The following is a 12,423-nucleotide window of genomic DNA, read 5'->3' on the forward strand; positions in this document are numbered from 1 at the left end:
CTTTGGAGAAGAATCAGAGAAAACAAATATTTTGAGGCAGATATTAGTCATGACACTTAACATGCCAATATGAAGTGCCAATAAACTGTGTTGTGATGACAGTATGAAAGCGTTCATTCAGCTGTTCAGTTAATGTCCATTTTTGTGTGCTCAATGTGGTCAGTCACAAAGAGACTGTAATATGTTAACGGGGAATAGGACTGCATTGCAAAACTCCAAACTACAAAACTTCCCAAGTGACCTCCAGTCTGAGTCTGCACCAGAACATCATAAACGTTCATCCACTCGGTCTTGAGTCACGTTTTAGTCATATCAGTTTAGCGCATCGTTTGTTTGACTGTGAAATGTTGACAAGATTGCTGAGAAAGTGTTCCTATCTCATAGGCATCTACCAGTTTTTCAGACTTTTTATCAAGATCCCCTTCCAGACCATGCTAGATTTATCCTGGCACACCTGTAAAACTCCCCTCCATTGCATGTGCCTACCTTCAAAGACCCAGCGTGAGAGAGACCACTTGCTTTTGCTCTGCATAGTCGTTCCTTTCCCAGATGGATCATTCTGGACATTTGAGGTGCAGCGCTCATGCACAGACCAACCCTATGCTCCATGTGTACCATGGGCACCAAATGCTTGATCTCAGCGGCATGATCAAAGAGGTGTGTGAGCTGATTACCCTGATGTTGAATTACAGCCACCAGAGTCTGTGGGATAAAGCAGTTGGAACTGTAAGAAGAGTCCATCTAGGAGCGGGTTTTATCTTGCTGCTGAAACAGGTATTGAGGCTCTTTTGTTTAGGCCAGTGGACTGCCATGTATTGGTTGCATCGGGACGCCTCTCTGGAGCAATGCTTTTGACCTTGATGTTCACACCACTCACCTCCATTCATTCCCTGCCAGCCGGGACCATTGCCGACTGCTCCCACTAGCTGCCTTCTCTGCCAGTTGTTCTTGCTCGCTCTGTCGGCTGCTTTGCTCCGTCAGCCAGTCTGCCGTATGCCGTTTATCTCCCATCTGTTCATTTCCACTCTTGCTGTTCTCTCCTCCCCAGCCACATTTCTTTGCAACCCCTATAGGGTTTCAAGTCTTCTAGAAAGGATACAGTGATATCGATCAATCCACCTGGAGCCTTCCTTTTTCCCTTTTTTTTCTCTTTTTTTTTTTTTCTTTAAGAAGAAAGGGTCAACCCCTTCTCTTTATTCTTTTAGTCCAATGTTTGGGTTTTTTTACATCAAGGGTGTAAGCCACAGCATTCCTGTAGGGTGACCTATCCAGTCTAAAAGAGTGGACAGGTTAGCTGTTTATGCTTTCCAGACGCATTTTCCCCAATTTTACCATTTGTCTGTGTTTAACAGGAATCTTGCCAAGAGTTGCAAAAATTACCTAATCCATGGATGAATTGAGTTTGATCAACTGGAGCTTTTGGTTGATTCCAGGCAGCTTCCTTTACTTTCTGACCAAGGTCAGCACGGCCCCTGCCTTGTGGGACTTCCCACTGAAGTTTCCAGGGAGAGATTGCTAGTATGTCTCAAGATCTCAGTAGGAGAATGGAAAGTTACTTCGTGTCTCATATGTAGAAGACAGATCATACATCCCAGTGGGATGACTGATTGGATTTTTATTATTTAAGAGTATGACCACACTTGACGTACATTCATTTTGTGATAAATTGTAGCCATCAGGTCCTTTTTTGTGGAATCTCTGACAGTCAAACTTTTGCTGTCCTCAGTGTAGGCAAATGAGCATTCCTGTATTACTGCAGTGTGGTGTACTCATGCATAAGAGAGCTGTAGCTTTCGGAGTGTTTCTCTGTTTTCTTGAGGGCCTTTTGAATTATAGTCATGGCCTCCAAAATGCTTGTAATCCCTCCCAGCTTAATGTGATCTCTGAATTTAATAAAATATGCTCCCTGTTCCATCATCTAATTCACTGATAAAAATAATAAATAATACCGTACTGAACATTGGCTCTTGTGAACTTCACCCAAGTAATCCTTGTGTTTGTCAGTGATTAGATGTTGTTATCAATAGCTGTAAGCCTATTTGACTGTGGTTTGCCCTAGACCGTGTCTCCCTAGTTTGTCTATGAGGATGTCATGTAGTAACCGTAGCTTATTTGTACATGCCACTTTTTAGCCTGTAAAATCCTTTTGTTTCCAAGCATGTTGTTTCACTATTTTGGAATAAACCCTACAGTACTGTTTGGTTGTTGTTTCTTTTTTTTTTTTCTGGACTCTGAGGATTTAGCCACTGTACTTGTTTTCTTTTACTCCCAAGCTGATATTTTAGTGGATGTGCACTCGTCCTGACTCGCAGCTGTAGGAACAAGGGTCTCATGTGGCACAATGGAGTGCTTCCACCTGTTTGTGTCTTTGATTTGTTTTTAAAATGTAAATTGTTGCTATGTTTAGAAGAGCTGTTCAGTGCATCTTAGCAATTAAGGTTGACACCACTGTATACAAGTGCCAGAACAGTTCTTTTTAATATACCGTAAATGATCTCAGTGTCAGATATAATGGATGGTTATGGTGTACTTGTCAGTGGCATCCTTCTCATTTTGAGTCTAAGTGAAAATGAGAAATAGTGAGGGAATGGTTGTTGAATATATTTTTCTTTCCTGTTGAGTAGCAGTTATATTTTAAATGGCATAACTGATTTTTTTCCATTCACATTTTCACCTGAAACTGAAAGTATTTGTAAATTTTTCTGTTAACCTTTGCATCTATTGATGCTTGGGGTCCAAGCATGCAGTGCCTATACTGCCCTTTGTGAGTATTCCTGCTACTGGGGAAACCCTGGAAGTAAATTTTGCTTAGAAGACAGAAGTTTCTCAGTCAGTGTACAGCTCTTACTATTGCCCTTGAAGTGCTGTAGCATTTTCCGTCATGTTTAGTCTGCTTCAGTAGCTAAGATAGATATGGGACCAGTACTGCTCTTGCTTAGTTAACGTTGTTTATTTGACATGTTAGTTTAAAAGGAATATTTCTGCAGCCCATCAAGCACAGCCATCTGCAGGAAACACGGAGGGCAGCCCCTCTCCCAGGCACCACAGCATGTCGATGGGGCAGTTGGGAGATACCGTGTGGTTCTTGGCGAAGGAGTTGATACGTGTATCATAATGGCAACAAGATTAAATTTGATCCAAACTTAATGCAAGTGTGAAGTGCTGCTCTCGGGAAACATGAGGTTCACAAATGCATGATGGGGAACGACATGCAGCCAGTATAACAGGGTCTGTTTGTTTGGACCTCAAGCTCAATGGAAATCTGTCAATATGCTGCAGTTAAAAAGGCCAATGTTACTCTTCTGTGAAATGTGGGGAGGTAATTGGTCTATGCAACTAAATAAATGTCACTCAGGTCTCGGATGCGCGGCTGCGTCTAGCTGTAGACATTGTACTCTTAGCAGCAGTTGAAGAAAGTCTTTTGCATCACAGCAACATTTGTTTGAGGTCTAGAAATATATCTATGGGGAAATGTTTTATTTTAAATTTAATTTTTGGAAAGTATTTAATTGGCGAGTGCAGTCAACATCTGTCATTGTATGAGGTATTGCTAGAAAGGGGGCAGGCTGTCTTTGCAATCTTCCTTGCTGAGGATTTTAAACATCAGATTAAAAAAACACTTTCAGAGATGGTCTATATATGTATCTTTCATCAGAGAAAAAGAGTCAGATGTCTTAATATCCCTTCCATGATTTTGTTTGTCATCCTTTTGCAGAAAGACGCCTCTTCTTTACTTTTGTTGGGATTCCCTATTTTTCAAGGGGTTTCTAAGAAGAAAATATTCCCACACTCTACTAAAAGTCTCACTTAAAACAAATCCCACAATTTTTCTTCAGCAGAACGAGCAGAATAGTGGGTCAGCTAAAAATATGCTGCATTTCAGAGAGCTTCCATGGATATTGGGAATGTGGATATTGAGGACTTTCAATAATGTGGTACTAGGGATATCTTTACCTCTGAATAAGAGGCAAAGCTTTGTTTCATATCATCTGTTTTAACTATGTTTGACAGTTGGGAGTTAGGCGAATGCTAAAACAAAATGGGTTCAATTCGCCAAAGTATTCATTCTCTTCCTGCTACTCGTTATTCACCATTTCTTTGCCAAGTTTCTTCAAAATAGGAGGAGGGATGACATCTGCATGGAGTCTGAGAGAAGACACAAAAAATCCAGCTTAAATCTCAGATAATATTCCTGTAGAAATTTGGTGTCTGCCCTAGGTAACTCAATTAAAAATACTGCATCGTTCACCGTGCAAATGGTTTGTATTAGAACTACTTTGTATTGAGCATTATCTGAGAGGAGAGGGAGTCTGGCTCACAAACCAGCACATACTCTCTCAGCTAAAGAATGAGGCTGGTTTTTCTCCAGTGCTGCTTCATAAAGCAAAATACGGCGGGCAGCAATAAATTGAGTCAAAGAGGTAAAAGGAAAAATAATCACATTCCGTACCGCATCCAAACATCTTTGATTGCTTTGTGTCTGTCTTATTCAGGGCAATATGTTCCTTTCTGCTGCAAGGCATGGAAGAAATCAAACAAAAATACCAGCTCTATCCAGATGATTAAGTTTGGAGAGGGAACAGAAGGCATTTGGTGCTCTGTTTTTCTTCCCAGGAATAGCAGAATTCCCTCTGTGTAGCACAATAGTGTTGGATCCTTCATTCATTTTGTTTTGTTCTTCTGGGATGGGGCAGAAGGGGAAATAGAGGAGCCTAGGTAGCCAGGAGAAGTCAGTGCTTTATTTGCCAGTATTTTTGACAAGGATTTTTCCTCCTTGTCTGCGATAAACTCCCAGGTTTCCTGGGCATGTGGACATATGGATATACCAGACAAAATATATCTGACCGACAGAAAAACATTTTCTTACAGGAATCACCATTATAATGAGGTAATTGATATTAAGATGCACTTTTCTGGAAGTATTTTTCTGAAGTCCTTGAAAGGTTCACTCAAGGACTTCACATCAGTTTTAGTGCAAACTGATACCGACACTCACAAAACTTCTTCTATTTTTCAGTCCAGAGGATCACTATATATAACTTGTGTTTTTTTGATCCATACATGTCATTTGTTAGAATTTAGCATAGTCCTTTTCAAAATACTTCTAATGGAGTATCTTCAGTAAAGCTGAAACAGAAGGGCTTAAAGCATAAATTGCAGTTGCCAATTTATGACAGCTTGGTTCCAAAGTAATCTAGGTGAAAAGGGGTAAGAAACAGTTTGGTGCTATTATAGAGAGGTCTTGCTCTCTGCAGATTGTCACTTGGGTGGCGCAATATCAGTATCATAAAAGAATCTTCTTCTTGCTCCCTCTCTGCTTCAGATCACTTACTTGAAGTGAGTCATTTGAAGATTTTAGAGCTCTCAAAGAACACTACCCATCCAGTATTTTCTGAAGAAATGGATTAAGTTGTTTCACTAAACCTTGAGAGAAGTTGGGGAAAAAAATGGAAGGAACTGGTCAGAGTTACAGGTAGGGGCATGGATGCACGAGCTGGGGAGGTGATAGAGAGTTTAAAAAAAAAAAACAAAACTAAACTAAAAGCCGTTAAGAATAGGACTGCAGAGTGCCTATTCAATGACCTTCTCTAGACTTGGACTCATTATTCAAGTCAATAACGCTTCCTTTCTGGCAAGTAGCTGTGAAACCTGGAAGTTAGGTGCTTGCAAGTCAGGAATGCCGCGCATATAGTTTTACCATATAGAATCATAGAATAGTTTGGGTTGGAAGGGACCTTTAAAGGTCATCTACTCCAACCTCCCCTGCAATGATCAGGGACATCTTTTAGCACCTTTGTGCATACACGTTATGATGCATCTGGTTAATTATATGCTGTCACGTCCCACTCTCAGGAAAGAGGTGGGGTAAGTGACTTCAGATTCGTAAATTCTCAATGGCGGAGAGTAAGGTGAGATATATCTCAAGTTCCATATACAAACATTTATTAGCTTCCCAAAATGGTTAGTATAGGTCTTAACAAGTCCACGATAATTGGTTAGGTATATAACAAATTATGGCAAATGGTGAGGTATGCATTGTGTTACTTAACAAAAGGTATAGGACAATTTATGGCAAGCGGTACTTAAGGTTGTACTTAAGGTCGTTACTTAACAACTCTAACTGTTACTTAACAATTCTAAGAGAAAAGTGAAGCTGAGGGATAGAGAAAGGAAAAGACAGAGAAAAAGACAGAGATAAAGATATCACTGGTCCTGGTTCCAGCGTCTTTTTCAGGGAATCTTCCCAGGCATAATCTTCTTCTTTCTTGGGAGAATCTTCCCAGGCACAATCTTCTTTTGTTTCTTCTTTGTTTCCCCCCTAGGGGCACTTATTTTCCTCTTTTATGTTTGCTGAATTAGCATGGTCCACCCCCCTTGCTGAGGACAGCCTCGTCTCAGGTTTCTCCCTTCTCCCGGGTGATGTGTGGCATGATTTGGGTGGAGAGACGAGTGCCATAGTCATACATGTTTAGCATGATCTCTATAATCTTCATTAGCATATGCAGGGTGTGCGCTTTCGTATGCATTTCACGGATAATGAAGCAAAGGTCACTCATCGGACACAATGGCCTTGAGAACTGAGAACTAGCAAGCTCACCACACGAGTGGCAGAATTGTCCTGTCTTCACAAGACAGTTCTTCCACACTTTCAGGGGCCAGAAGGGTTAGCCTTATCAGTTCTTTGAAGGCCAGGCCTGCATTATTTATTTCCTTGCGAGTGTCTGAGGCATTCCATTGAAGGCTTGGAGGGCCTTCTGCCCCTCGTCAGGGAATTTACAGTCTGTCCCTTATATATGCTTGAAGAGGCTCTCCTCCCTAGTTTCCACAAAACCCTCACTAGCTCGGTGTATGCGGTGGATTTGCTTTAGGGCTCTATATACAAGGTGCAACTCATAGCGAGTAAAGTAGAGGACTCTTAAGAGGACAGTGTTTGCAACCTGGCTAATTGGGTTTCAGCTTTGCCTCTGCTCCGGAATTCCTCCACGATGCTGGGAGAATTGCGTAGATAAAAAAATTCTCAAGCATAACTCCTCACTGTGTTGCTTATTTTCTAAGGGCTTCCTATCAGGAACTATGGGTTGATTTACTCAAGTTTGGAGCGCTTGAACTGTGGTCTGAAGGTGAAAAGTGCCATATAACGTGAAGTAACCTGAAAGATCAGGCATAGGCTTCTCAAATTTGGTTGCCCAAGAGGAGCTGACACTTTTGATCATTCTTGTCGTAATCTTTGTGCTTCTGTTCTCAATGTGTCAGATACATGAAAGAAAACGTGCTCAGTCAGTTGTAAACAATGGAGATAGACAAAAACTTTCATTTGGGTATATATATGCCACTAACTTAAAAATATGTTTATTGAAATATGCTTGCATCTGTTGTATTATAATTAAATTGCTCTTTGCTGGTGACAACATGAAGTATTTTTAGTGATGGCTTAAGGAGACCAGGAATCTTGCTTGTGGGTTTTGGGTGGGTTTTTGTGTTTTGTTTTGGGTTTTTTTAAGGGGTGTGGGGGGATGGTTTTTTGTTGGGTTGTTTTGGTTTTTGTCTTCAGCAGTGTCAGATACAAGGGAGACAATATAATGGTATTACATAGGAGAGAGATCCCTGGGAAACGCTGAAGGATGCTGTGGGAAGCAGAGGTCTAAGCACAGATGTTAGACTCCAAAGCCAGGGATGCATAATTTTCCAAAAGACAATATAAAGGCACAGGACATGAACAAATCTGATGTAAGTTACTGATGCTTTTTGGGAGATTGCATGGCCATCATGAACATTAGCCTCTTCATATTGACAGTTGTCTGGTTTTGTTCGTTAGTGTTTTGCTCCCCGCTCTGCTAGCTCACAGAGGAAAGAAACTGCACAACTAACAAAACATGTCGGTTCAGTGAAAAGGCACTTTATGTTTCGTTTAACTGCCTTGAACAGCTACTTTGTACCAACAGCAACGGGTGAAGCAGAGCAAAGAAAGTGTGGGTAAACCGTGGGTTCTCCCTCTGGTAAAACAAATAGAAATAGGTACTCATCTCTTCACCTAATTCTTTGAAAGCTCAGTATTACACCTCCTGGGCACGGTGTTCATTTGTCTTTGCAAGGATGAGCTGCATGCCAGGATTCCCGGGGTGGAGTGCTTTTTCTTCTTGACCAGCAAATGCCTGCAAAGAAATAATAGGCTCGTGCATTTATAATCATATATTTGATTTGGCTACCTCTTGCTTATTTAAAATATTTATTAATTACATTTCAAATACTTCTTCTGACTTGCTAACTTGTTTTTAATTAAATCCTTGTTAAGTTGATTGACTTAATTGAAATAAATGCAACACCCTGATGAGAACTGGGTTATTTTGAATCTAGTTAACCTTCAAATGAAGGGTTTTTTTTTTTCTGCAGCGTAATTACAATTGAGATTAGCTTATTATGCACATAATGAGTGACCTTTCGTCTTGTCCAAGGTAAATAAATACGCAGAGGTATTTGCTGCATGAGCAGAAAGTACACAAGTTTTTAATATAAGATACAAACTTACTGTTTGTTTTGTCTTTCGGGGCTCTGGTTGAGACCGACATGCTATTTTTATTTGTAAAGTTCTGAAAGACACAAGGCAGGAGAGAGGCCCTCGTGTCAGGTGCTGCGCAGAACCTCAGAAAGAATAAATGGATTCAGCTACTAAATCAGGCTTCATTTCTGACTCTTATCTCGTGTTTCCTGGGCTGCCTCTGGATGTCCTTGTGCTACGTCTTGAATAAAAATGAAGCTTCAAAATTGTAGTTTCTCTCTCTTTCTGCTTCCGTCAGGCTTGTCAATTCTCTTTAAAAAAGAAAGATTAAAAGCCCTAGTGATTGCTGTGTATAGGCCTCAAGTGCAGAATCATTCCCATCAAGGCTTCTCTTTGTTTTTCAAGGCCCCATTCATTGGGAATACTTCTGTTAATTGTATTGTTATATATCCTCATACTTCATTTAAATGCTGACATGGGATACAGTACTGCTGTGTTTTAATGAGTGTGATAATGACTTGAGGCACAGCATGCATGTAGAGGGAATAGCGATGAAAAATATAATTATACTTTAATTGACAGTATCGTGTAATAGAAAGCATATAGGTAGCATCACAATCTAGCTGACATAGATAAAATCAAAATGTGAAGGCCCCTGCCTTTACGTCAGGATATCCTTCCTTAGTAAGTCCTAAGTGTTCCTGGACATGTTGCACAATGGCTCTGTGCATTGTTTTCATCAGCTATGAAATAGGGAATAGGCATTCTTATTTACTGTTGCAAAGTAACTCAATTTAAAGCTTATGCCAAGATAATGGAATATCTTGGCACTATTTCTCCTGTCATTATGGCAGAGTGATATTAAATACTGAAAGTAGAGGCCATGGGGTCTCCTTCACTGAGTTTTGTTAATGCCAATATCATCAAGAGCTGTTTGTCAGCAACATCCGAGGAAAGGACAGGCTGATGCCCTTCAGTTTGTAACTCCTTATAATCAGTTCCCTTTGTTCCTGCATTAGTATTTTATGGTCTGCAGAATAGTGCCAGTGTCAATTCTATAATGCCTCTTTTCAGTGTGCGTGGAAGTCCTTCCTCAAAATGCAGAATACGTGCATTACTTTGTCAAGACTAATGGGACAGTTTAACAATCAAATTGAGGCCTCCTTTAGCGGCAACTGTTATGTTTAAATTATATAGCTATACCAAGCTCGTTCTTTGATTGGTTGGAGACTTAGCGAATCTTCTGTTCAGAAGAACACTGTTTGTGCATATTTAAGGTTCAGAATATGTTCATTTGTAAGAGTAATGGAATGCTGGTTTAGGCTGTATGCTGGGGAAGTGAAAAGTTTTCATTCATTTGATCCAGGTGCAGACTATAGATGAGGCAAGGGAGATCAAACTGGATTCCATGTAAAACGTCTCTGCATGGGCTTTTCCTCAAATTCAAAAGCAAAAGCTGTGGGAGGTAATATTTTCCTTTTGTATTTTAACAGCATAGTAATGGTCCCACACACACTAGAATTCATTGCTATTGTCACCTGTCTCTGCTAATCAGGTTTTCAGTGTGAGCTGATATTAAGTTGTTAAGGTATCATTCAAAGTCAGATGAAAAAGATTTTAGGTGCTGATTAGCTTATGGAATGACTAAGTCCATAAGTGTTAGTTTGTCTACAAGAAGGATTTAATAATATAAAAGTCAAAACTGATGACTTCACGAAGCAAGAAATCATGCATTTTTTGCTTTAGTTATCTGTGGCAAATATTTTCAATAATCTGACCCTGAGCCTCCCCAGTGAATGATCGATGTCTTCCTTTTACTTATCACATTGCCTTATGGAGATTTTTTTTTCAAATAAATTGCAAACAAGCATTTGAAAGGGAAAAATAAAAACCTTTCTATTGTATAATATGCATCGTGATGTTGTAAAATTAACAGTAATCCAAGTCACTAGTTATTCACTTCCAGTAAGATACCAGCACAGAATTCAGAATAGTAAATAGAAATAAATACAAATCCTTAGGAACAGCAGAGAGTGCAGCAATGTCTGAAGAACCAGCTGAGGACAATGTGCTGCCCCACCTTGAGAAAAACAGCTGCCATGAAAAAACTTCAAGGTCTGACTCTGAACTTGCTTACCTTGGAGATTTCTTTGTGTTCATTAACTTTACTTCGACCCCAGGTTGTACGCACTAAAGGTGGTTTATGTAAATATGACCGAGCTGAGGCACCAGGAACCCAAGCACTTGTGGTAGGATCTGGCTCTTGTTGGCTCAGACATGAACACACGTCAGTGAAGTTCCTGATCTTAAGTTTAATCCTTTAAGATACAGATGCCCTTAGTTAGAGCTGCCACTAGATCTTTTCTTAACCAAATTAATCTTTTTCTGTTAGCTTTTACTACAGCCCTTGCTGTTTGAATGGGTTGGAGGAAACAGCTGACAACTGAAATCTATAAACTGCTGCGAGTTTCCTGACCGGATCTTAATGGATAGGCAGATGGCAAAAGTAAGTTTACCACATGGATTGGCTACTCATATCTAGCTTATAAAGGTGAAAACATCCTGTTATTTTTACCTCATGCTTGCCACAGTGACCTCTTTTCTCCTCTGAGTCTTTGAATCTGTTTTCTTGTTGTTGTTTATTTAAAGATTTTTTCGTCTCTTTTGGAAGATGGAAAAGTTTGCAGTTGTTCAGGGGCTCTGAGTACTACTGCAGAGTCCTCAGTCACAAATAGTGACTGAAATTATTGGCACTTGACTGCTCTTGGAAAGTCTGCCTTGTCTTGGTTTGACTTGGTTGGGGACCATCACATCCCGTTCTAGGTTAACACCTGCCCCAACGCTTTCAGAAGACGCCTGCGCTACCCCTTGCCAGCATTTTTAGGGGAGGTCAGTACTAAGTGGTATGGCAAAGGAAAGTTGCTTCTGGTTTAGGGAAGAGATGTGTCTCACAGTTGGTTTGAAAAACCTCCCCCTGCTTCTGGCTGGGCAGTAATTTGTTTTGAGGACCAATATAGGATCTGAGTTTCTGTGGCTGTCAGCCTAATGCTGTAAATGAATATTAAGTACACTTTCAAAAGTCAATGATACAATTTAATAAAACACTTTTAATAATACTTTTTAATATTGTAAGGGTTAAGTGGTGGTAAATGATATTGTTTAAAAAAAAAAAAAAGAAAAAAGAGACTCTTCAAACCTAAAAGGTAAAGTAGAAATGAAAAGGGTGAAGCTACTATGAAATTTTGCATATTTTAGGCTGCGCAGTTCTCAGACGAATATATATGACTACTTTTGTACCAATAGAGTTATATTATTATTTTAATTCCTCTGATGTAGGCAATCAATTAAAATATTATACCTGTCAGTTTGCCCTTGGTCTCTCTAAAGGGCTCTTATTTAAGTTTTCTTGCTCCTTAATAACTTGGTTCTACTTGGTTGAAGCTTTAAAGAGATGAAATTTCTTTTCTCTGGCAAAGAATAAGATCAAAGTTATGCCAGCTTGAGGCGTTGAAATTTTCTTAATTGGAGCAAGTTTTCTTCTCCTTCTTAGAAGTCTCATGAAGAAATTAAAGTACAGCTTCTTTTCCTGTCCTCTGTTGTTGTTTCTCACCCAGATGATCAATTGCAAGCTTTATTTGTTTGCAAGGCTTTAGACCCTCTGGTTTTGGAATGTGGTCTCATCTTTTTCTTCCGTAAGATCTTCTATCAGGAGCCTCTGGGGAGGAAGCGGAGCCTCCTTTCTTTCCATCACAATGCTAGAAGTTGTGCTGTTGTGGTTTTCCTTCAGAAAAGGAAGTTTTTTCTACTTAGGTATATTCAGGTGGGGAATGTTGCTGGAGAATGTTATAATGCATTTTTCTGTTCCATTTATTCTCACAAGAGTTAACCCACTCATAATTTGTGGAGACTTTATTTCTAATAGGCTA

General features: G+C 39.9%; 1 protein-coding gene across 5 annotated transcripts in view; it reads left to right on the plus strand.

Annotated features, from left to right (window-relative positions):
- Positions 1-12,423, plus strand: part of DLGAP1 (DLG associated protein 1) — a 462,862-nt gene that overhangs the window by 96,736 nt on the left and 353,703 nt on the right. The window contains exon 2 of one of the 5 annotated variants that reach the window (XM_074576756.1): positions 10,890-11,003. The exons of the other annotated variants lie outside the window; for them this stretch is intronic. The gene's annotated coding sequence lies outside the window, so the exon portion shown is untranslated. The remainder of the gene's footprint in view (positions 1-10,889; positions 11,004-12,423) is intronic. 5 annotated transcript variants of the gene reach the window in all.

The sequence above is a fragment of the Larus michahellis genome, chromosome 2 (assembly GCF_964199755.1).
Source record: "Larus michahellis chromosome 2, bLarMic1.1, whole genome shotgun sequence".
Lineage (NCBI taxonomy): Eukaryota > Metazoa > Chordata > Aves > Charadriiformes > Laridae > Larus > Larus michahellis.